Source organism: Bufo bufo, chromosome 5 (genome assembly GCF_905171765.1).
Source record: "Bufo bufo chromosome 5, aBufBuf1.1, whole genome shotgun sequence".
Taxonomy (NCBI): Eukaryota; Metazoa; Chordata; class Amphibia; order Anura; family Bufonidae; genus Bufo; species Bufo bufo.
This window is the reverse complement of record NC_053393.1, coordinates 414,308,894-414,334,316: the sequence shown is the minus strand read 5'-3', so window position 1 is coordinate 414,334,316 and position 25,423 is coordinate 414,308,894.

The window sequence follows — 25,423 nt, the reverse complement described above, 5'->3', positions numbered from 1 at the left end:
GAGGTGCTCAGAAAGTCAGAGCTGCTTCAAAAAGCGGAAATTCACATTTTTGTACCATACCATTTTTTTTACCCAAACATTTTTTTTTTATCAAAGACATGTAGAACAATAAATTTAGAGCAAAATTTATATATGGATGTCGTTTTTTTTGCAAAATTTTACAACTGAAAGTGAAAAATGTAATTTTAATTGTTAAATTTCGATTAATACCAAAAAAAGTAAAAATGTCAGCAGCAATGAAATACCACCAAATGAAAGCTCTATTAGTGAGAGGAAAAAGGAGGTAAAATTCATTTGGGTGGTAAGTTGCATGACCGAGCAATAAACGGTGAAAGTAGGGTAGGTCAGAAGTGTAAAAAGTGGCCTGGTCTTTAAGGGTGTTTAAGCTATAGGGGCTGAGGTGGTTAAGGACCTGCGAACTGCTAAAACCTGTCATCAGTTGTTATGGCAACCTAGAGTAGGACCTGCAAGCTTCTATTGGATAATAAGGGACATGTGACAGGTGACAGTGTAAATGGCAGTTCGGATTTAAGTGAAAGGCTGGCAGGCTTGTATTGGCTAATGCAGGTAATTTTTTGGGGATATCTCAGGAACGGTACGTCCTAGAGAGCTGAGACCTGGTCTAAAACCTTCCCGGACACCTGATGTACCTGTGTGCCAAATTTGGTGAAGTTCGGTCCAGTCGTTTGGTCGCGCATAAAGAACGTCTAGACAGACAGAAACTCATTTTTATATATATGATAACATATATATATATATATATATACAGTACAGACCAAAAGTTTGGACACACCTTCTCATTCAAAGAGTTTTCTTTATTTTCATGACTATGAAGGCATCAAAACTATGAATTAACACATGTGGAATTATATACATAACAAACAAGTGTGAAACAACTGAAAATATGTCATATTCTAGGTTCTTCAAAGTAGCCACCTTTTGCTTTGATTACTGCTTTGCACACTCTTGGCATTCTCTTGATGAGCTTCAAGAGGTAGTCCCCTGAAATGGTTTTCCAACAGTCTTGAAGGAGTTCCCAGAGATGCTTAGCACTTGTTGGCCCTTTTGCCTTCACTCTGCGGTCCAACCTACCCCAAACCATCTCGATTGGGTTCAGGTCCGGTGACTGTGGAGGCCAGGTCATCTGGCGCAGCAACCCATCACTCTCCTTCATGGTCAAATAGCCCTTACTTTTAAAGTTTTCCCAATTTTTCGGGTGACTGACTGAGCTTCATTTCTTAAAGTAATGATGGCCACTCGTTTTTCTTTACTTAGCTGCTTTTTTCTTGCCATAATACAAATTCTAACAGTCTATTCAGTAGGACTATCAGCTGTGTATCCACCTGACTTCTCCTCAACGCAACTGATGGTCCCGACCCCATTTATAAGGCAAGAAATCCCACTTATTAAACCTGACAGGGCACACCTGTGAAGTGAAAACCATTTCAGGGGACTACCTCTCATCAAGAGAATGCCAAGAGTGTGCAAAGCAGTAATCAAAGCAAAAGGTGGCTACTTTGAAGAACCTAGAATATGACATATTTTCAGTTGTTTCACACTTATTTGATATGTATATAATTCCACATGTGTTAATTCATAGTTTTGATGCCTTCAGTGTGAATATACAATTTTCATAGTCATGAAAATAAAGAAAACTCTTTGAATGAGAAGGTGTGTCCAAACTTTTGGTCTGTACTGTATATATATATATATATATATATATATATATATAATCACACAACAAATATAAAAAAAATTTAAACCAGCACGTGGATCTGAATACATGTAATAATTTTTTTTATATAGCCAGTTATTCAACAAAATATATTGGCATAGCACCACCTGTTGATTGTTTTTTTACTTGCCTGTCCACCTTGCTGAGGTGGACACACATGCTCAGTTCCAACGTTCAACTGCCACTAGTCGTATCTGTAATTCCCCAGAGTGGTATTACCATTTCTGTACTCCGCTACTGTCTCTAATGGTCGAATATTAATGCTATCTGTGTATTTATTTCCAGGTCATTAACACTGTGCAATCATAATCCTGCTATGAAACAGTTTTGTTCATGTAATATGCCTGGTTTACCAGAAGGTGGCAGAAAGAGAAATTTCTAGATAGAATGAAACTCACCATTCTATTCTCCCCCTTTTGGGCAGAAGTGGGCCAGTCCTGCTTCGTACCAGAGAGGGGGATTGCAGTTCTAGTCTGGGCACTGTCAGAGCCAGGCGTGCCTTACATCTAGCAGCCAGTGCAGTCTAAGCTAAGCTTGTGAGGGAGGCAGATGTGTGGAAGATGTAGCAGCAAGGGGAAAAGATTCTCCAGCTGCAGCAGGAGTCTTTCAAAGTTCAATAACCAGACCCAAGCTGAGAGAGAAAGCAGAGTTATCAAGTTTGCCTGCCAGTTTATGCCAAAGCCTGCTGGAATCAAGAAAAAGCCTGAATATTGTCTGGATGCAAGTTTACCCAAGTAAAGCTTTAAAACATTATCAAGGTCTGGACTCGATTTATTCTCCATCTCCTTACTCAACTATCCCCCTTTATTGCTTCGGAGCCTGGGGATCGGCTATATCCAGATAGGAGCACCGTGACATACACAAGAGACTATTAAGGGCCGCACCACACCAATCAGCATTCCTATAGACCTGGGACATGATCGGCCCTGGGGGCCGGCATGTCGCATATCTACTGTTAAAAGTTGTGACAATTACAGGGAGAAAGATGCAACAGAAAGACTCGCCCCCTGCCACCTGTAAATAAATCTAGCAGAGCAATTGGAGCAAAGAATAAGACGATTTTTAGATCCATGTGAAGTACAGGGCTTTATTGAAAAAAGACTATCATATCTATATGAAGTCTGATTTTTGTTTTTTACGTTAATAATGGGATAACTCTTTAAATGGGAACCTGTCATCTGCATTATGCTGCCTTCACTGAGGGCAGCATAATATAGTGACAAACTTGCTGATTTCATTGGTCTGTCACTTCTTAGCTGGCAGTCAGTACTTTTATAATACAGACATGCAGAACCTTGCAGCACGATGAGACTGTGTCCCCACCCTACCCCACCTCGGGACCATGACTGGGCTGTTATGCATAGGAAAGAGCCTCTGACACTCATGGTCAGGAGGCGGGGGAGGACGGGGCCAATGAGTGTTATTGGACTCATCTTTCTTACAGCTCTGATTGCCAGCTCAAAAGCTGCAGCTGAAATCAGCAGGTCTATCACTACAGTATACTGTGCTGTCCACAGTGACAGCAGCGTAGTAGAGGTGACAGGTTCCCACTAAGGATGCAGTCTATTTTGGTACAATAGGCTCCAGCTATTTTTTTTTCATTTCCACATTTCAAAAGCTGTAATTTTTTTTTTCTTTTTCAATCAACATAGCGATATGAGAGCTTGTTTTGTGCATGGCAAGTTTTAGTGGCATCAGTTTGGGGAACAGCAAGAGCAACAGCGTGAAAAGCAACACACTTTTTTTAGGTCTGGTTTTTACAGTGTTCACTGAGCGGTAATAATAACATTTTAATTTTATTTTGAAATATACCACATTTTAGCTTTTGTTATGTTTTACTACTTTAAATAAGTAAAATGCAATTATTTATTTTTTTTAATTGCTGTGTTGCAATATTCTGACACTCATTACTTTTATTTTGAGCTGTGTTAGGGCTCATTTTTTGCAGGCAAGTGTAGTAACCTAGAGGGGAGAATCGTGGATGGTCAGTACATCTCACTGAGAATGTATGCCTCAGTGATATAATTCCCGGAAATAAGTATACCAGTAACATTAGGTTGCTGGGAGGTTTTTCGTTAAAGTGGATTTTGGGTCCGGGTTTTAGGAGTGACCAGAGAGCTTGGGTGGGACCGGTCACTCCCGTACTCCATCCAGGGTTTTCCTACTGTGTGGTTAAAAAGGGTGTGGGAATCTCAGCTGAGGAGATCAAGTGTGCACAGGCTAAGTAAAGCTAAGAGGGAGGACTTGGTTTCTGAAAGACCCCAGAGAGTGGTGAGACCATATTGTTGTTACCTGATTTGGACTGAACACAGAATGTGGGACTTTATGTTATGCAATATTTGTGGGCTGAAGAAAGCTTAAAGCTAAAGCTTGGACATGTTTACCTTTGTTTGCTGAAATAAACACTGCCTGTGGTGAAGACTGAACTGACACGTGTGTATGTGTGCACAGTGACGGAGTTAAAACCCTCACAATTGGTGGAGGATGCGGGCACAACGCTCCTAGAAATCTCAGCCACTGGCAGTTGTAGGAGGTAAATGCCCTGGGTAAAAACTGCAGCGAAATTACAGTCTGAACATCTAACCATGGAGGATTTAGTAAAGCAATTGGTGCAGGCTAACTTTCTGCAGCAACAGGCTACTGCTCAACAGCAGAAAGCCCACATGGAGGCTATGCAAGCCCAGCAAGAGACAAATCAGCTACTGATACGACAGATGTCTGTATTGACTGAGGCCGTCAAATCTCAGGAGGAGGTGAGCCTTCCCCGTCAAAATGGCAGTGTTAAAGCCCGAAAAAATGTGAGGGAAACTTTGCAAAAAATGACACCTGAGGACGACGTTGAGGCGTACCTGTCCGTATTTGAAAGGGTGGCAGAAAGGGAGAGTCTCCCACCCGAGCAGTGGGCAGAAGTTTTGGCGACCTATTTAACAGTAGAACCTCAGAAAGCCTATTATGATTTAACCTTGCAAGACGCTAAAGAATACGGCAAGCTAAAAGCGGAAATTCTTGCTCGGCAGGGGGTGACTGATGCAGTCCGAGCGCAGCGTGTTCACAGCTGGGAGTTTTGCCAAGATAAGCCTCCCAGGTCCCAAATGTTCGATCTGTTCCACCTGGTACAAAAATGGTTACAGCCAGAATCATCCTCCCCAGCTCAAATGGTGGAAAAAGTGGTGATGAACCGGTTCCTCCATACGCTGCCAAAACCCATACAATGGGGGGTTGCCCAGGGAAACCCCCAGACTGCGGACGAATTGGTGGGCCTCGTAGAAAGGTATATCAGCGTGGAGGACTCCCTGGAAAATAAAGGGGGGTTGAGACGGCCATATCGCGGCTCTAAGAACGGGACTGGGTTCCCCAAGAAAGGACCACAACCCGGACCCAACTGGAAAACCCCGGTTAAGGAAAAGTTGGAGACTGGAACCCGAGTCCAGACCGGCCCCATCATCTGTTGGAGATGTCAGGCTCCTGGACATATAGCAGCGCACTGCCCTTTGTCTACCGAGCCCATGGAGTGCGGTGTCGGCCAACCATATTCTCTTTTTGCACATCCTGTGTGCAGTGCAGTGACCCAAGCCCAGGAAGGACCCCAGATGTGCCAAGTGACCGTGAACAGTGTTATAGTGACTGCCCTCTTGGACTCCGGCAGTTTGGTCACTTTGATGACGTCCATGGTGCCTCACGTATTAAATCCTGAAAAGCATGTGGGAGTGTTGTGCATCCATGGAGACACACGGGATTATCCTGTCGCTCAGGTGTCCATAAACACTATGTGTGGTACTGTACTGCATGAGGTGGGAGTGGTGAAGGACTTACTGCACCCGATGATACTGGGAAGAGACTTCCCACTGTTTTGGGACCTGTGGGCTAACGCTAAGGTCCTGATGAAACTGTCAAGTACTGAGCATTCTAGTTGTAATGTGGTGGGAGAGGTATTGGAGTGTCTTGGGGCTATATCAGGGTCTCCATTAGCGGTGATGTTAGGTGAGGATGATGAGGAATTAACCCCTGAGACCGATGTCCTGGATCTTGAGGTGTCTCGGGACAATTTTGGAGAGGCCCAGCTCAGGGATCTTACCTTGAAAGGTGCCCGGGAGAATGTATCAGTTCTGAATGGGGTTGCCCAAAGTCCAGGGGCTGATAATCAGTTTCCCCACTTTGCCATAAACAATAATATGTTGTATAGAGTGACCAAAAGGGGGGGTGAAGTAGTGGAACAACTGCTGGTACCCAGTCCTTATCGACAAATGGTATTAAGAATGGCCCACTCGCATGTTTTAGGGGGGCACTTGGGGGCAGCTAAAACCCAAGAACGCATTCTGCAGCGATTTTATTGGCCGGGGTGTTATAAGGAAATAGCTGACTATTGCCAGTCGTGTCCCACCTGCCAGGTATCAGCCCCTGTCCCTCATTTCAAAAGTCCTTTGGTCCCTCTGCCAATCCTTGAAGTTCCATTTGAACGGATTGCAATGGACCTCGTAGGACCCCTAGTAAAGTCAGCTAGAGGTCATCAGTATATTTTGGTGGAAGTAGACTATGCCACCAGATACCCGGAAGCAGTCCCTTTAAGAAATACGTTATCAAAAAACATAGCGAGAGAGTTGTTCCAGATGTTTGCCAGAACTGGTATACCAAAAGAGATATTAACTGATCAGGGAACACCGTTCATGTCTAAAGTCATGAAAGAGTTATGTCGGATGTTAAAAATTAAACAACTGCGAACCTCAGTATATCATCCGCAGACAGACGGTCTGGTAGAACGTTTCAATAAAACACTTAAGAATATGTTAAAAAAGGTGGTAGAGAAGGATGGTCGGGATTGGGACTGTCTGCTACCGTACCTACTGTTCTCTATTAGAGAGGTTCCTCAAACCTCCACTGGGTTTTCACCTTTTGAATTATTATATGCTCGGCACCCTCGGGGGTTACTAGATGTGGCAAAGGAAACCTGGGAAAATGAGACTACCCCATATAAGAGTGTAGTGGAACACATTGCACAAATGCAAGAGAGGATATCTAAGGTCATGCCCATAGTAAAAGAACATATTCTGAGGGCTCAAGATAACCAAGCTCGAGTGTATAACAGGGCAGCCAAGGTTAGGCAGTTCTGTCCAGGGGACCGAGTGCTAGTTTTGGTACCCACAGTTAAAAAGCAAATTCCTAGCTAAGTGGCAGGGGCCTTATGAGGTGGTTGAGAAAGTTGGGGAAGTTAACTACAAAGTTCACCAGCCTGGGAAAAGAAAACCTATCCAGTTGTATCATGTCAACTTGTTAAAACCGTGGAAAGATCGAAACTCCCTGGAAATGACTTGTTTGGTGGTAGAGGCTAAAACTAACAGTCAGGATGTCACAATTGCGGAGACCCTCTCCAAATCCCAAAAACAGCAATGCAAGGAACTGATACAACAGAATAGGGATTTGTTCTCAGATTTGCCAGGTCTCACTAATTGTATTGAGCATGAGATTCGAACAAAACCACATGTTCGGGTAAACATAAAACCCTATAGAATCCCTGAGGCTCGTAAGGAAGTAATATCACAAGAGATCAAAAGGATGTTAGAGCTAGGAGTGATTGAGGAGTCCCGAAGTGGGTGGTCCAGTCCAATAGTTTTGGTACCAAAACCATCTGGGGAATGGCGGTTCTGTAATGATTACAGAAAACTCAATGAGGCTTCAGAGTTCGATGCCTACCCTATGCCAAGAGTAGACAAACTTATTGAGAGGTTAGGTCCAGCGCGGTATATTACTACGTTAGACCTAACAAAAGGGTATTGGCAGATCCCTCTATCAAAGGATGCTAAAGAAAAGACTGCTTTTTCCACACCTGAATGGTGTTACCAGTATGTAAGGATGCCATTCGGTTTACAAGGTGCCCCAGCTACGTTTCAAAGGGCTATGGACAGGATCTTAGGCCCTCACAAAAAGTATGCAGCTGCATACCTGGACGATATCGTCATCTTTAGCCCAGATTGGGAGAGTCACCTGGGTAAAGTTCAAGCCATACTAGATTCCCTAAGAACAACCGGATTCACCATAAACCCCAAAAAATGTGCCATGGGTATGGAAGAGGCCAGATATCTCGGGTATGTAGTAGGGAGAGGTCTAATTAAACCCCAGATTAACAAAGTGGAAGCAATTCAAACCTGGCCACGTCCACTTACAAAAAAACAGATAAAAGCTTTCTTGGGAATAGTGGGCTATTACAGACGATTTGTACCAAATTTTGCTACAATAGCTGCCCCGCTAACGGAGCTTACAAAAGGTATAAAGTCAGTCATGGCTAGATGGACCCCGGAAGCTGAACAGGCATTTAACGAGCTTAAGCTACGGTTGTGCCAGCAGCCAGTATTAGTGGCCCCAGATTTTAGTAAGGAATTCATAGTGCAGACAGATGCCTCAGAGGTAGGTCTAGGCGCTGTGATGTCCCAAGAGGTTAGGGGGGAAGAACACCCGGTGTTATACCTGAGCCGAAAACTTACCCCCTGCGAAAAAAATTATTCTATTGTGGAAAAAGAATGTTTGGCGATAAAGTGGGCATTGGACTCCCTTAGATATTATCTACTGGGTAGGAGGTTCAGGTTAGTTTCAGATCATGCACCACTAAAGTGGATGTCTGAGAAAAAGGGGAGTAATGCCAGAGTAACGAGATGGTTTCTGACGTTACAGGATTTCAGTTTTTATATAGAACACAGGCCCGGGAAGTTGCATGGGAATGCAGACGCCTTATCAAGGGTACATTGTTTGATGGTAACAGGTGCCCAGCCCCTCGGCTTTAGGCAGAGGGGGAGGGTATGTAGTAACCTAGAGGGGAGAATCGTGGATGGTCAGTACGTCTCACTGAGAATGTATGCCTCAGTGATATAATTCCCGGAAATAAGTATACCAGTAACATTAGGTTGCTGGGAGGTTTTCGTTAAAGTGGATTTTGGGTCCGGGTTTTAGGAGTGACCAGAGAGCTTGGGTGGGACAGGTCACTCCCGTACTCCATCCAGGGTTTTCCTACTGTGTGGTTAAAAAGGGTGTGGGAATCTCAGCTGAGGAGATCAAGTGTGCACAGGCTAAGTAAAGCTGAACAAGCTAAGAGGGAGGACTTGGTTTCTGAAAGACCCCAGAGAGTGGTGAGACCATATTGTTGTTACCTGATTTGGACTGAACACAGAATGTGGGACTTTATGTTATGCAATATTTGTGGGCTGAAAAAAGCTTAAAGCTAAAGCTTGGACATGTTTACCTTTGTTTGCTGAAATAAACACTGCCTGTGGTGAAGACTGAACTGACACGTCTGTATGTGTGCACAGTGACGGAGTTAAAACCCCCACACAAGCTAAACTTTTTAGTGATAGCATTTCAGGATACATGATACCTTTAGCTCATTTCTTGTATAATTTTTTTCTCTTTTTACCTTGTATATATTTTTATTTTTTATGTATTTATTTCATGCACTTATACAGCGATACTATATTCCACAGTGCTTTACAGACATTAACATCAAGCTGGATTGTGGGAGGAAAACTGAGTACCCGTAGGAAACCCACGCAAACACGGGGAGAACATACAAACTCCATGCAGATATCTTTATACAATATATATATATATATATATATATATATATATATATATATACAGTATATAAAAAATGTCTTAGATAATTTCATGGGACAACACTGAAGATATGACACTTTGATACAATGTACAGTAGTCAGTGTACAGCTTGTATAACCGTGTAAATTTGGTGTGCCCTCAAAATAACTTCACATGTCTAAACCGCTGCCAACAAAAGTGTTATCGCTCTTACACTCATACTGGTCACTGGAATTTGATCATGGCACCTCATGGCAAAGAATTCTCTGAGGATCTGAAAAAAAAGAATTGTTGCTCTACATAAAGATGGCCTAGGCCAGTGATTTAGAACCTTTTAAAGACCGAGTGCTCAAACTGCAGCCCAAAACTCACTTATTTATCGCAGAGTGCCAACACGGCAACTTACCCTGAATACTACAGTCCAGTATACTATATCTTCCATGTACTTTATCATTTAGCTATAATAGCCTGCCTACATTCAGTGCACTGCCTGCGCTGTTCATAGTGCGCCCTGCGCTGATGAATGGCAGGAAACGTCTAAGGCATATTGGTACACCATAGACTGTTTACATGGTGCAGGTTCCCACAGAGAGGGCTTTGAGTGCTGCCTCTGGCACCCGTGCCATAGGTTCGCCACCACTGGCCTAGGCTATAAGAAGCCACCCTGAAACTGAGCTGCAGCATGGTGGCCAAGACCATGCAGCAGTTTAACAAGACAGGTTCCACTCAGAACAGGCCTCGTCATGGTTGACCAAAGAAGTTGAGTGCACATGCTCAGCGTCATATCCAGAGGTTGCCTTTTCAAAATAAATATGAGTGCTGCAGAAGTTAAAGGGGTGGGGGGTCAGCCTGTCAGTGCTCAGACCACACGCCGAACACTGCATCAAATGGTCTGCTTGGCTGTATCAAGATGATACACAAGAAAGCCTGCAAACAGTTTGCTGAAGACAAGCAGACTAAGGACATGGATTACTGGAACAATGTCCTGTGGTCTGATGAGAACAAGATAAACTTATTTGGTTCAGATGGTGTCAAGCCTGTCTGGCAGCAACCAGGTGAGGAGTACAAAGACAAGTGTGTCTTGCCTACAGTCAAGCATGGTGGTGGTAGTGTCATGGTTTGGGGATGCATGAGTGCTGCCGGCTGTGGGGAGCTAAAGTTAATTGAGAGAACCATGAATGCCAACATGTACTGAAGCAGAGCATGATCCCCTCCCTTCAGAAACTGGGCAGAAAGGCAGTATTTCAACATGGTAATGACTCTAAACACACCTCCTAGACGACCACTGTCTTGCTAAAGAAACTGAGGGTATAGGTGCTGGACTGGCCAAGCATGCCTCCAGACATCTGTGGGGCATCCTCAAATGGAAGGTGGAGGATTGCAAGGTCTCTAACATCCAGCAGCTCTGTGATGTCATCATGGAGGAGTGGAAGAGGGTTCCAGTGACAACTTGTGAAGCTCTAGTGAACTCTATGCCCAAGAGAGTTAAGGCAGTGCTGGAAAATAATGGTGGCCACACAAAATAGTGACACTTTGGGCACAATTTGGCCATTTTCACTTAGGGGTGTACTCACTTTTGTTGGCAGCAGTTTTTAAACCTGTTGTTCTTGGCCTAGCATACACTAATATGTGTGTGGGGTCCTTTAAACAAGGTTTTTTTTAAGATGGGACACTCTCTTTAAAGGGACTCTTCAATTTATATAGAAATTAATATAAACAGGTTCAACATTGCAGCCATGTGGACACATAAATCTCTCTATATACTACAAAATATGAGAAGGCAACAGATTATTTAAAATGAGCCTGTAAACCTTGCTCTTGCCATGATTCATGTTTGTTCACATCATTTAAAATGTCACAAATGCAAATCTGCTTATTACAGTGGAATTTTTGGGCGGAAAACCAGCCAATGACTTCATATCATTTCCTGGTATTCTTAAAATAGAATTAATCCTTAAAATAGAACAGTCCCTTCTGCTCTTATCGTTAATTAATGTGAATACACCGCTCACAAGGCCTCCTGGGGGTTGTCACAACTGATCAATGTATCAAGCCATTCATATAATTAAAACCACTCCTTTATGCTGTATATCTATTGTCAGCACAAAAGTCGGAGTAATATAGGCATTAGAATTATTTGCTGATTAAAGCACGGTTCCTCTTATAAAAATATTTTTATAAATAAATTGCAATTATATTAAATGCACTTGCAAGAAATCTCCATATGTTACTTTGGTGAGCATTACGTAAATGATAATTCCCAATGTAGATGTCCGTACATGAGAATTTAGAATATCTAAATATTTTCTGAAAATTGTCACAGATATATAATTTAAGGTGCAAAATAAAAACACTACAAGGTAGATTTATCAAATTGGTGTAAAGTAGAACTGGCGTAGTTGCCCATAGCAACCAATCAGATTCCACCTTTCATTTATCACAGCTCCTTTTGAAAATGAAAGTTGGAATCTGATTGGTTGCTATGGACAACTAAGTCAGTTCTACTTTACACCGGTTTGATAAATCTCCCCCTGCATTTAGAATATTAGCATTACAGAATTATTATTATTACTAGTATTATGATTAGAATTAATAATAATAACATCTTCTACATTATTCACCGAGCTAATTGAATGTCAAAATCAGCAGCAGATTTCTTAGCTTCAATCTTAGATTAGACCCATTGAATGGAGCTAAAGAGTGAGTAGACAACCACCATGGTTTCCAGCGTCTGTCTGTCTGGACACCACCCCAAGAGAGTACATGTCCATTCTTGTCGTGGTTGCGACTATAAACTGCAGCCATATAAAATGCAGTGCAGCCTCCCATTGAAAATCCAAGCAAAAATTCCACCGGCAAAAAATAAAAGTTCATACATAAATGACCCCTGTGTACTGTTTTAAGCAAGTTGCTGAACATGGGAGCTAAATTGCTTCATAGCACTGAAAATAACCTTAGTTAGTAATATAAGGGAAGGATAAACACCAGTTCCCGGTAGGATGCAAATGGTCACAACATTATATGAGGGAGGTCACACTGGTGCAGAACGCTGATCAACATCTACTCCCAAATCTCCATTCAGAAGGAGAGGATGGCTGCTTAGCATTCTAATTGTATGCAAATAAGGCACAAGTCATAGGGTTTCAAGGAGAACACCATGCTGGCTACCAGCCTATTGGTCTTTTCTATTTGGGGAGGACAGGCCATAGACACTACTAGGAACAGCGGGAACTAAGGCTGGGAGTGCCAGGTACTTATGTGCCCAGCCTGCAGCCACAGGTTCCCCACCTGAATTCAACTGTATCACCATCCTCAGAATGTCTATGCAGTTGAATATTGAGAAAGGGCAAGAAAGCCTATGAGGCAATAAATGTGCTCAGGCAGTCGAGAAGCACTGATGTTATCGAAACTGCCTGTGCTAGATTACAGGCTTCGTTATAATTTCGTCATGGCTGCCTGCACCTTTATGATGTCATCGTGACTAAATGCTTGCGGCCCACATTGCAGATGACAGTGAGAAAGAGGACTTAGGTGAGTATTAGTTTTATTCCCTGGCCTCTTGAAGGTATTACTGAGGGGACATTACTGGGGCACTTTGGGAGACATTACTGGGGACATTATTGTTACTGGATGCACAATAGGGGGGCATTATTATTACTGGGCCACTATAGGGGGCATTATTACAGGGGGAACAATAAGGGGCATTATTGTTGGAGACTTTAAATGGCGATTACTATTACTGGGGGCACTATGGGGGGTATTATTATTGCTAGAGACACTATAGGGGCCTTAGTATTACTGGGGAACAATAGGGGGCATTATTAATAATGGGGCACTATAGGGGACGTTATGATTACTAGCAGCACTACAGGAGACATTATTACTACTAGGACACTACCGGGGGTATTAATATTAGTGGGGCACTTTTTCTGTATTATGGTATTTAAGGGCAGGCATAGTATTGGGGATGTCCTGCTGACACTATAGGGGCAGCAGGATAGGGAGGAGGATAATGATGGAAAAGTGAGGAATGTAAGATGCCTGTCAGAGATATTCTGCAGAAAGGTGGCTAAAAGAAGTTGTCCTGATGGTCTGATCCCAATGGATTAGATGAGGAAGGATAACGTCTACATCAGAGGAGGCATCAGTGGATGTAATTGGTAAGTAGTGCTGTATTCGTCTCCAAGTTTGGTAGGAAAAGAACGGGCAGGATGCTGAAGATAGGGCTGGCTCTGTGCGTTTCCTGTGCCTATCCTTCACAGCAGTGGCATGCCTAGGGTGTTTGGCACCCGGGGCGGATCCTTTCTCTGGCACCCCCCACCAATACTTAAAAAAAATTGTACACAGTAGTTTTGTCCAGATATGTGCCCTCTCATGGTAGTTATGCCCATATTGTGCCCCTTCAAGGTAGTTATGCCTTCACTGTACAACTTTCACAGTAGTTATGCCCACATTGTGCCTCTTTAAAGTACTTATCCCTTCATTGTGCCCTCTTTGTGCTTGCCTCACAGTAGTTATGCCCTCTCTGTGCCCATTTCAAAGTAGTAATGGCCTATCTGTGCCCCCTTCACAGTTGTAATGCCCTCTCTGTGCCCCTTCAGAGTAGTTATGCCCTCACTGTGCCCCATCACAGTAATAATGCCCTTTGTGCCCCTTCATAGTAATAATGCCCACTCAGTGCCCCATAACAGTTATGCCCACCCACTTTACAAGAGTAATGCTCTCTGTGCCTCCTTCACAGTAGTAATGCCATCTGTGCTCCCTTCATAGTAGTAATGCCCATTGTGCCCCTTTAATAGTAGTAATGCCCATTGTGCCCCCTTCATAGTAATAATGCCCACTGTGCCTCCTTCACAGTAGTAATGCCCATTGTGCCCCCCTAATACTAGTAATGCCCTTTGTAGTAGAATTGCCCTCTGTGCCCCCTTTTTAGTAGTAATGCCCTCTGTGCCCCCTTTGTAGTAATAATGCCCTCTGTGCCCCCTTTGTAGTAATAATGCCCTCTGTGCCCCCTTTGTAGTAGTAAGAATGCCCTCTGTGCCCCCTTTGTAGTAATTTTGCCCTCTGTGCCCCATCCATGGTAGAAATACCCTCTGTGCCCCCACCATGGTAGAAATGCCTTCTGTTAAATAAAAAAACAACAAAGTACCTACTCACCTTATCCCGTTCCTGAAGCTCACAGTCCTCTCTCCCCTACAGACACAGATCGCTCTGCAGCACTGTGCGGGTGGAGTTTATGCAGATTTTCGGGCTGCAGGCTCCGCCCACACAGGCCAGTAGTGCGATCCGTGTCTGCAGGCTGAATGGTGGAGCGGGGAGAAGTCTTCCTGCTTCACCATTCAGTACTGGAGAGACAGAGCGCCGGGAGCTGAGTGACAGGACCACAGCTCCCTGTACTCCTGCAATGAACGCTTCCATCTATATTGATGGAAGCGCTCATTGCTTCTAGGCTCTGGCACCCTCTGAGAGCCGGCACCTGGGGCAGAGCCAGGACTGTGACTGTGACGTGGGGACATCCTCTGCGTCTGGAGAAAAGAAGGTTTGTACACAAACATAGAAGAGGATTCTTTACGGTAAGAGCAGTGAGACTATGGAACTCTCTGTCTGAGGAAGTGGTGATCGTGAGTTCACTAAAAGAGTTCAAGAGGGGCCTGGATGTATTTCTGGAGTGTAATAATATTACAGGCTATAGCTACTAGAGAGGGGTCGTTGATCCAGGGAGTTATTCTGATTGCCTGATTGGAGTCAGGAAGGAATTTTTTTCCCTTAAAGTGGGGGAAAATTGACTTCTACCTCACAATATATATTTTTTCCTTCCTCTGGATCAACTTGCAGGATTACAGCCTGAACTGGATGGACGGATGTCTTTTTTCAGCCTTTTAAACTATGTTACTATGTTACTATTTTGTGCTTCTCGGACAATATATTGTGCTAGGGCAAAATTTTATGCTGTTGAAGCAGTATATTGTTCTGTGCTATGTACTGTGGTATTTTGTTCTGCTCAGGCACTATTTTTTGCTGCACTGTGGTATTTGTGTCATGAGCAGTGGGTGTGGGACCACTGCACCAACCAACTGGTGTGACCTTGGGATAGACCTGTGGGAAGGCAGCAAAGGGTCAAAACGGTAAATCATCAGTAGTCAGGCCTGGTAGTGGAGGGTCATAATGAGTAAACAGGCAGAGGTCAGTACATGGGCAGGCAAATAGAACAGCACACCTTACGCAGGGAATAGCAAGCTAGATACACCTATTGCTCAGGCACCCTGCCCTTAGGGGACGGTGCCTTAAATACCTGTCACGGTCCCTCAGGTGACTGATGTCAGGAAATCAAGGAGACTGGCTGAGCATGGAGGAATCTAACAGCCTCCTTGATTTCTCTTGATTCAGTGTTGATAGAGTTAATGATCACTTCCCTTGTCTCAGCTGTTGCTCAGTGGTCATCATTTCTGCCCTTTATAGTCTGACCCCACCCTTCTGACTATGCGGTAGATTGCTTCATTTGGTTTTGGAAAGAACTGGAGTGTGGTTCTCCCTGAGTTTCTCCTCATCCTTCTACAACAGAAGCTAAGTCTCGCTTGTTTGTATTTTGTCTTTTCCCCTTGGTTGTTGTTACTAGGCCTCAGGGAGATAATGTTCCTTCATCTGGGAAGGAACGGGTTGTCTCAGCCCTGCCAATATCTTAAGGGCTCCTCAGGGTCTCCAGGGCTTTAAGGTTCCTGTGTATGGGCATTTCTACCTTCAAGAGGTGCACATGCGGTTAGGAGTCAGGGCCAGGAGTAGGGTTCTTTAGGTGGTGACCCTTTCCTTTCCCTAGCATTGAGGCCTAGTGGCTTTTCCCTTCCCCCCTGGTTGTCGGTGTGGTGTTTACTCCTTTACCTCATCCGTGACAATGCCCTTAGGTGACCAGCCATAGGCTAGGAAAGATTAAGGTGTGCACTCAATGGCCCTAAAGGAGCCAGGGAGTGTGCATACACCCTATGGGCAAACCATGAACTACTTGCTGAGGAATGCAGGCTTCAGTCTGCAGCAGAAGGACAAGACAGAGGCAGCACACAGGCAGTGAGTTCAGAATGCCAGAGAAGACCAGGGAGGTGATTGGAGTGGGTCCTGTATCCACCTGGAGGAGCTGGACAGCAGTAGGTATGGACTGCAATAGTAACAATTTGGCTCTGCTGAAGGAATATATTGTGCTGTACTGTAGTATTTGGTTCTGCTGGGTCAGTATTTTGTGCTGTACTGTGGTTTTGCTGGCCCTGCTTACTTGTGTTGGCCTCACTTTCTGCCAATTTGGACCCACATACAACATGGGGCCACTTGTTACAGATCTACCGATTATGGATCAAGATGGATCAGTGATAATGTGTCTAAATGGTTTAACGTTAGGTCAAACCCTAAGGGCATTATTCTGGCACATCCCCTGTGTTCACCTTTTAATCCCTATACAGGGATGTGGACTTCCCAGTTAGGGTTAGTGGGTTAGGGTTAGCAAATAGAACGCTACCTTCTGAGATGGTCCCAGTGTTCTGGGCAGCTGACCCTCGGACTCAGAAACACAGGCAGGACCAGTAAATGTAAAAATAAAAAACGACCGGCACTCTAACAATGGGAGTAATGTGGGACAACTAAAGTATGGTTAACACTATTTAATAACATTTATATCATACAGTTCAATAAAATTGCAATACATAGATAAAAAGATACATATAAAATAAATATAGCAATAAGAATCTACTGGGTGGAATTGTGAGTCCAAGTATATACTATTGGTGTCCTCCTGAGGTAGCTTTCAGTATAATGTGGCTTTTATTCAATCATGGAGTGAATGAAAAAAAGCGCATGATTTATATCTCATGGATGGTAATAAAAACGCATGAGAATATATTGACGCGTATATGGTAGTATTAGAGCGTATAGATAGTCTCTCTGTAGTGTTCCGACATATGATGCAATTTATAGTTACTCACTGTTTCGAGCTGGCTCTTATTTCTGTGGCGTCCCACATGTAAGTGCTCTGTGCTCCAAATGGTTTGTCGGATACTACATATTTTTTTCGGATACAAAAATTTCTTTAGATTTTTCGATAGTTTAAATTTCCCAGTGGAGTTAATTCAGGCGTTGTCTCAGTCCGCAGCTGTTGTGCTGTATACTCCAAGTATCGTGAGGATAATCTCTACGGAGGGCATTGAATGTGAAAGTCCTTATTCAAATTTTCATATAGATCGCATGGCCATGCTGCAAGGACTTTTGTGAGCGAATGTTTCTCAGCTTTACCAGACGCGTTTCGAAGTAATCACTACTTCTTCCTCAGTGGGTTCACTCACAATAAGAAATTTCATGCTTTTATACCCAATGACCTCAGGTGAAAATGTCAAATCGAAACTCAGGAGTGGATTTTTCGATCCTAGGTCTCCATATTGCGTTTTTCGTGCGATTAAATGTCTCCTCAAAGGAGGAATGCGGTTTTTATGCGTTTTTTCATCTGCAGTTTTCCCTTACTGCATGATACACTGCTCAAAAAAATAAAGGGAACACTTAAACACCACAATGTAACTCCAAGTCAATCACACTTCTGTGAAATCAAACTGTTCACTTAGGAAGCAACACTGAGTGACAATCAATTTCACATGTTGTTGTTCAAATGGGATAGACCACAGGTGGAAATTATAGGCAATTAGCAAGACACCTCCAATAAAGGAGTGGTTCTACAGGTGGTGACCACAGACACTTCTCAGTTCCTATGCTTCCTGGCTGATGTTTTGGTCACTTTTGAATGCTGGCGGTGCTTTTACTCTAGTGGTAGCATGAGACGGAGTCTACAACCCACACAAGTGGCTCAGGTAGTGCAGCTTATCCAGGATGGCACATCAATGCGAGCTGTGGCAAGAAGGTTTGCTGTGTCTGTCAGCGTAGTGTCCAGAGCATGGAGGCGCTACCAGGAGACAGGCCAGTACATCAGGAGATGGGGAGGAGGCCGTAGGAGGGCAACAACCCAGCAGCAGGACCGCTACCTCCGCCTTTGTGCAAGGAGGAACAGGAGAAGCACTGCCAGAGCCCTGCAAAATGACCTCCAGCAGGCCACAAATGTGCATGTGTCTGCTCAAACGGTCAGAAACAGACTCCATGAGGGTGATATGAGGGCCCAACGTCCACAGGTGGGGGTTGTGCTTACAGCCCAACACCGTGCAGGACGTTTGGCATTTGCCAGAGAACACCAAGATTGTCAAATTCGCCACTGGCGCCCTGTGCTCTTCACAGATGAAAGCAGGTTCACACTGAGCACATATGACAGACGTGACAGAGTCTGGAGACGCCGTGGAGAATGTTCTGCTGCCTGCAACATCCTCCAGCATGACCGGTTTGGCATTGGGTCAGTAATGGTGTGGGGTGGCATTTCTTTGCAGGGCCGCACAGCCCTCCATGTGCTCGCCAGAGGTAGCCTGACTGCCATTAGGTACCGAGATGAGATCCTCAGACCCCTTGTGAGACCATATGCTGGTGCAGTTGGCCCTGGGTTCCTCCTAATGCAAGACAATGCTAGACCTCATGTGGCTGGAGTGTGTCAGCAGTTCCTGCAAGACAAAGGCATTGATGCTATGGACTGGCCCACCCGTTCCCCAGACCTGAATCCAATTGAGCACATCTGGGACATCATGTCTCGCTCTATCCACCAACGTCACGTTGCACCACAGACTGTTCAGGAGTTGGCAGATGCTTTAGTCCAGGTCTGGGAGGAGATCCCTCAGGAGACCGTCCGCCACCTCATCAGGAGCATGCACAGGCGTTGTAGGGAGGTCATACAGGCACGTGGAGGCCACACACACTACTGAGCCTCATTTTGACTTGTTTTAAGGACATTACATCAAAGTTGGATCAGCCTGTAGTGTGTTTTTCCACTTTAATTTTGAGTGTGACTCCAAATCCAGAGCAGATGGGTTGAAAAATTTGATTTCCATTTTTTTATTTTTGTGTGATTTTGTTGTCAGCACATTCAACTATGTAAAGAACAAAGTATTTCAGAAGAATATTTAATTAACTCAGATCTAGGATGTTATTTTTGTGTTCCCTTTATTTTTTTGAGCAGTGTATATGTCTTATTGATTATTTTGTATTGACAAATTTGGAACATGAAATACATCGAATATATCTAAAAACTTTTAACATATAGGGTAAAATAGAGTAAAAATCACAGTTAAAATCGCAAAACAACACATAACTTTGTCTTTAAAGGTATACGTGTATCTTGATGGAGATGTGGGGTTGGGAGTGGGGGCCCTACACGAAGGGGACATCACAGTGCTGATAGACAGCCGGACATGTGATCTCCCATTGGCGAAGGGCACCCACCCCGATTATTTATAAAAAGCCGAATATTTCTAGGTCGGCATTTAGCCCTGCAGGACGCAGACTTCCAAAGTCATAAATGCGTCGAGATTCAGCTCTTGACATCTTTGAAATATAATTGCCTCCCCTCCAGTGTCTTTCTATCTTCTCCAGTGCTGCAAACGTTAATCCAATGTAGTTTTTGTCATGGACGTCTTTAAAGGGTTTTCTACCACCAGAAATACTGTTATGTAGCTGACTGACATTAGCGATGCGCTATTGTCAGCACTACATAACAGTATGTTTCTAACATTAGTCCCTGCAGCCGTTTTTGTAAAAAAAGCACTTTTGTTATATGCTAATGAGCCTCTAGGTGCTATGTGGGCATAAAATCAGCACCTAGAGGCTCCGTCCACTCACCCATTATCCCGCCCAGGTCTGCTGTTCTGCCCGCCCCGCTCCTCTTGATTGATGCCACGGTCCACCACATCGTTGACGAAATCCCGCGCCTGCGCCGTTAACTTCTGTCTTCGGTGCAGGCGCAGTGAGTGAAGGCCGCTCTCCTGATGCCGGCTTCCTCACTGTGACGTAGTCGGCGCAGGCGCAGTGAGGAATCCGGCACCAGGAGCGCATCATTCACTCACTGCGCCTGCTCCGAAGACAGAAGTGAATTGCGCAGGCGCGGGATTTCGTCAACGATGCGGTGGACCGTGGCATCAATCAAGAGGAGCAGGGCGGGCAGAACAGGGGACCTGGGCGGGATAATGGGTGAGTGGACGGAGCCTCTAGGTGCTGATTTTACGCCCACATAGCACCTAGAGGCTCATTAGCATATAACAAAAGTGCTTTTTTTTACAAAAACGGCTGCAGGGACAAATGTTAAAAACATACTGTTATGTAGTGCTGACATTAGCGCATCGCTAATGTCAGTCAGCTACATAACAGTATTTCTGGTGGTAGAAACCCTTTAAAATGTTTCGACAGTGGGTGGTTTTCATAACCTTTTTTGATGTTGGTTATGTGCTCTGCAATTCTTACTTTCAAGAGCCTTTTAGTTCTGCCAATATATTGTTTATGGCAGGGGCACTGGATAATATATATGACACCGGAGGAGTTGCATGTCGGGCAATCTCTTATCTCAAAAGAGAATTGATTTTGTGTGGACTGGATTTTATTAGTCTTTCTCGGGAATGTAGTTCCTCTGCAACCTATACATTTACCACACCTGAAGAAACCACTCATATTTATCCATTTGTGTAAAGTTAAAGTGTTTCTTTTTGGATTTTTTATAGAAGGTGCTATTTTTAAACCAAGGTTTGGTGCTTTGGTGAATGTGATGGAAGGTGATGTGTGGATCAAAGGTCCAATAATCTTATCTTTTAAAATATAGTGCCAGTGTTGGTGAATACTGTGTTGTATCTGTTTCGATTGTGTGCTGTAGGGTAAGATGATCCTAAATTCTGTTTCAGTCACTTATTTGTTTTTTAGGTTTGAATTCTTCGTAAAAAAAAGTTTGCCTCTCCTTTTTACTCACTTTTTCAAGTGCCGTTTATACGGCGAAACTGGCCCAACTGAACATTCAGGAGCCATTTTGGCAGATGACAACTAGTGAATAAAATGAAGCAGTTTTTTGCAGTTGGTTTGTTGTAGGTAGTGCACACAAATCTATTTGCATTAGTTGTGATCTGTAAATCTAAAAATTCCACGTGTGTTTTGTTGGTGTTCGATGTGAATATTAAATTAACGATATTCCTATTAATTTCTTCCAAAAATAATTTTAATTGTGTTTCCCCATTTTTCCAAACAAACAAAATATCATCAATGTAGCAACGCCACAGGACCAGGTCCGCCCCCAGTCTTGGGGTGATGTGTTGGTATTCCCACTGCGCCAAAAATAAATTTGCGTAGCTTGGGGCGAACCTGGTTCCAATGGCAGTCCCACATTTTTGTCATCTCCCTCAAAATAAAAATAATTGTGCTCCAAAATGTATTTGACTCCTTCTGTCAGAAAATCAATTTGTTGTCCACATAGAGTGCTATTCATTTCTAATTGTGACTTCATGGCAGAAATACCTTGGTTGTGATCTATAATGGTGTAGAGAGACTAGACGTCCAATGTGCCTACAATCCAATCTGGTTGGACGTCTAGATTTTCTAGTGTTTCAATAATATGAGTGGTGTCTCTAATATAAGACTTGGTGTCTTTTACCACTGGTTGAAGCAAAGTGTCAATATATTGGGATAGGTTCGATGTCCATGAACCTATCCCCGAGATGATAGGTCGTCCCGGAGGGTCTTTCATATTTTTATGAATCTTGGGTAAGCAGTAGAATACGGGTAATCTCTGCTGCGTACCCAAGATAAATTTGTGTTCATGTTCCGATAGTATTTTTTGTTCTAGGCCCACATCGCAAAAGTGTGTTAGTTCTTTACAGAATTTTTCTATTGGGTCTCCCTTTAGTTTAATATAGGTCGTGCTGTCTGACAATTGTCTGAGACATTCATTATTATAATGTTCTATATTCAGAACCACAATCGCCCCCCCTTTATTTGCGGGGCGTATTGTTAATTGTTGTAGTTCTTGTAGTTCTTTTATAGCTCTGATTTCGTTGTATGTTAGATTGCTTTTCTTCAACTTCTTATCTTTCATTGTCCGTAAGTCATTTTCCACACATTTTTGAAATGTGGCGATTTCATGGCTTATTTTTTGGAAATTTTTTGGATTTGTTTTTCAAAGATGTATGTTGGATAGTGGATGTTGTTATTAGGGATGAGTTTGATATTATTGGATTTTTGCCGAAATATTTTTTCAAACATAGTTTTCTTATAAATTTCTGTATCCCTATGTATGTATCAAATTTATTTATTTTTGTTGTTGGAGCAAATTTCAAGCCTTTATTTCCATATTCAGTGTCTAGTAATTCTTTTTTCTCTTTCCTCTCCTTGTCTTCTTGTTTCTTGATTGTGATTTTGATGATATTTCCCCGTGTCGGATCGGGTGCGATTGGGTGTTGAATATGGATGCGGTATGTATGGTGTCTGGTGTGGATGTGGGTTGGTTCCCTGATTTTGGTATAGGTTTTTCTGTCTCAGATTGTATGGATATATTGGTGGGGTCTGTGTCTGCTGTTCTGTTTGCGGTGAATGTGCGGAACGGTGTCGTATTTTTGGTTTGTGGTGAGGGGGGGTCCGATCTAAAACATTGTGTTCAGATAGAGTTTCATATCTATTATTCACTGATATGTTGTATTTGTTAGGGACATTAGTTGTATCTCTTTCTTGTGTTCTTGTGTCTCTTCTCTATTCACGTGTGTATTTGTTTGCATGTAAGGGTTATTTCTCATTTTGTCTATGTGTTTGTTCGGATCTAGAGTTGTATTTATATTTTTTACTTTTTTTATTGATGATGTCACTTTCTGTTTTGTCTAAACCTTTACATAGCCTTTCTTGCCAGGCTATGAATTCGCTATTTTTCGGTAATTGTTCAACTATAATTTTTATTTGGTCTATTTCTCCATTTAACTCATCCAATAGTTGGGAACGTCTTTTGATTATTAGATTTATTAAATCAATTGATTGCGTATATAATAATGTCTCCCATTCCTTATTGAAATTATCTCCACACAAATCTTGTGCGGGTATTTTGGACAGCAACAGACCTTTTGGGATTTTACCTTGTTCTATATATTGTTTTAATGAACAAATTTCCCAATGATGTTTCAGTAAATGTTTCAGGACCAGTAAATGCACAAAACCACAGGCACAGTCTGAACAGGAGCCAAGACTACAACACAGGACTCTGGAACACCATAAAAGGTAGACTGAAACAAGACCACACAGACCGACCACAGCAGGAACACAGACAGGAACAGATCAAACATGACAACGGACACAGATCAGACAGGCAAGGACTGCACAGAGAACAGAACTAAAGACTCAGATACTAGAACCATTGCTGGAACTATTGCTGCTGCTCAGCCAAGGATGGGACACACAGAAAGCACATATACTGTAGCTGAGCTCATTAGCCCAAAACACCTACACGTTCACACAAACAGAAAGAGGGATTAACCTCTACATGGAACAGAACACAGAGCAAGCAAGGGCAATTAACCCCTGCCTTGCTGAACAGAACCAAGAGGAGAGACATGCACAATAGTGATATTTACACCACAAAGTATCTGCAGCCAGTACGCATTAGACAGAGGCAGCAGTGCACTGCCACACCGACACATCACCCTAGTACACACCACCAACCAGGTATACACTGGAACACATGAACCGAAATTGAACAGAAAATGGCTAATCTAATGATGGCCACAACAGAAGGACAGCTTTAGGGGCAGTATGTTGTGCCTCTCTGTGGTATATGTTTCTGCTGGGACAGTATTTTGCGTTATGGTATTGTTGGCCCTGCCTATTTTTGTTGCCACGCCTTCTGTCAATTTGGACACCCCTACAACATAGGGCCACTTTTAGTTTTTTTTTTCCAGGGCCACTTTAACCCCTTAAGGACACAGCCTTATTTCACCTTAAGGACCAGGCCATTTTTTGCAAATCTGACCAGTGTCACTTTAAGTGGTGATAACTTTAAAACGCTTTGACTTATCCAGGCCATTCTGAGATTGTTTTTTCGTCACATATTGTACTTCATGACACTGGTAAAATGAAGTAAAAAAAATAATTTTTTTTTGCATAAAAAAATACCTAATTTACCCAAAATTTGGAAAAATTAGCAAATATCAAAGTTTCAGTTTCTCTACTTCTGTAATACATAGTAATACCCCCAAAAATTGTGATGACTTACCATTCCCCATATGTCTACTCCATGTTTGAATTATTTTGGGAATGATATTTTATTTTTTGGGGATGTTACAAGGCTTAGAAGTTTAGAAGCAAATCTTGAAATTTTTCAGAAATGTACAAAAACCCAATTTTTAGGGACCACTACAGCTCTGAAGTCACTTTGCGAGGCTTACATAATAGAAACCACCCAAAAATGACCCCATTCTATAAACTACACCCCTCAAGGTATTCAAAACTGATTTGACAAACTTCGTTAACCCTTTAGGTGTTGCACAAGAGTTATTGGCAAATGGGGATAAAATTTTTGCCTAATTTTCCATTTTAACCCATTTTTTCCACTAACAAAGCAAGGGTTAACGGCCAAACAAGACTGTATCTTTATTGCCCTGACTCTGCCGTTTACAGAAACACCCAATATGTGGCCGTAAACTACTGTACGGCCACACAGCGGGGCGCAGAGTGAAAGGTGTGCCGTTTGGTTTTTGGAAGGCAGATTTTGCTGGACTGTTTTTTTGACACCATGTCCCATTTGAAGCCCCCTGATGCACCCCTAGAAAAGAAACTCCATAAAAGTGACCCCATCTAAGAAACTACACCCCTCAAGGTATTCAAAACTGATTTTACAAACGTTGTTAACCCTTTAGGTGTTGCACAAGATTTAATGGAAAATAGAGATACAATTTCAAAATTTCACTTTTTTGGCAGATTTTCCATTTTAATATTTTTTTCCAGTTACAAAGCAAGGGTTAACAGCCAAACAAAACTCATTATTTATGGCCCTGATTCTGTAGTTTACAGAAACACCCCATATGTGGTTGTAAACTGCTGTACGGGCACACGGCAGGGCGCAGAAGGAAAGGAATGCCATACGGTTTTTGGAAGGCAGATTTTGCTGGACTGGTTTTTTGACACATTGTCCCATTTGAAGCCCCCTGATGCACCCCTAGAGTAGAAACTCCATAAAAGTGACCCCATCTAAGAAAC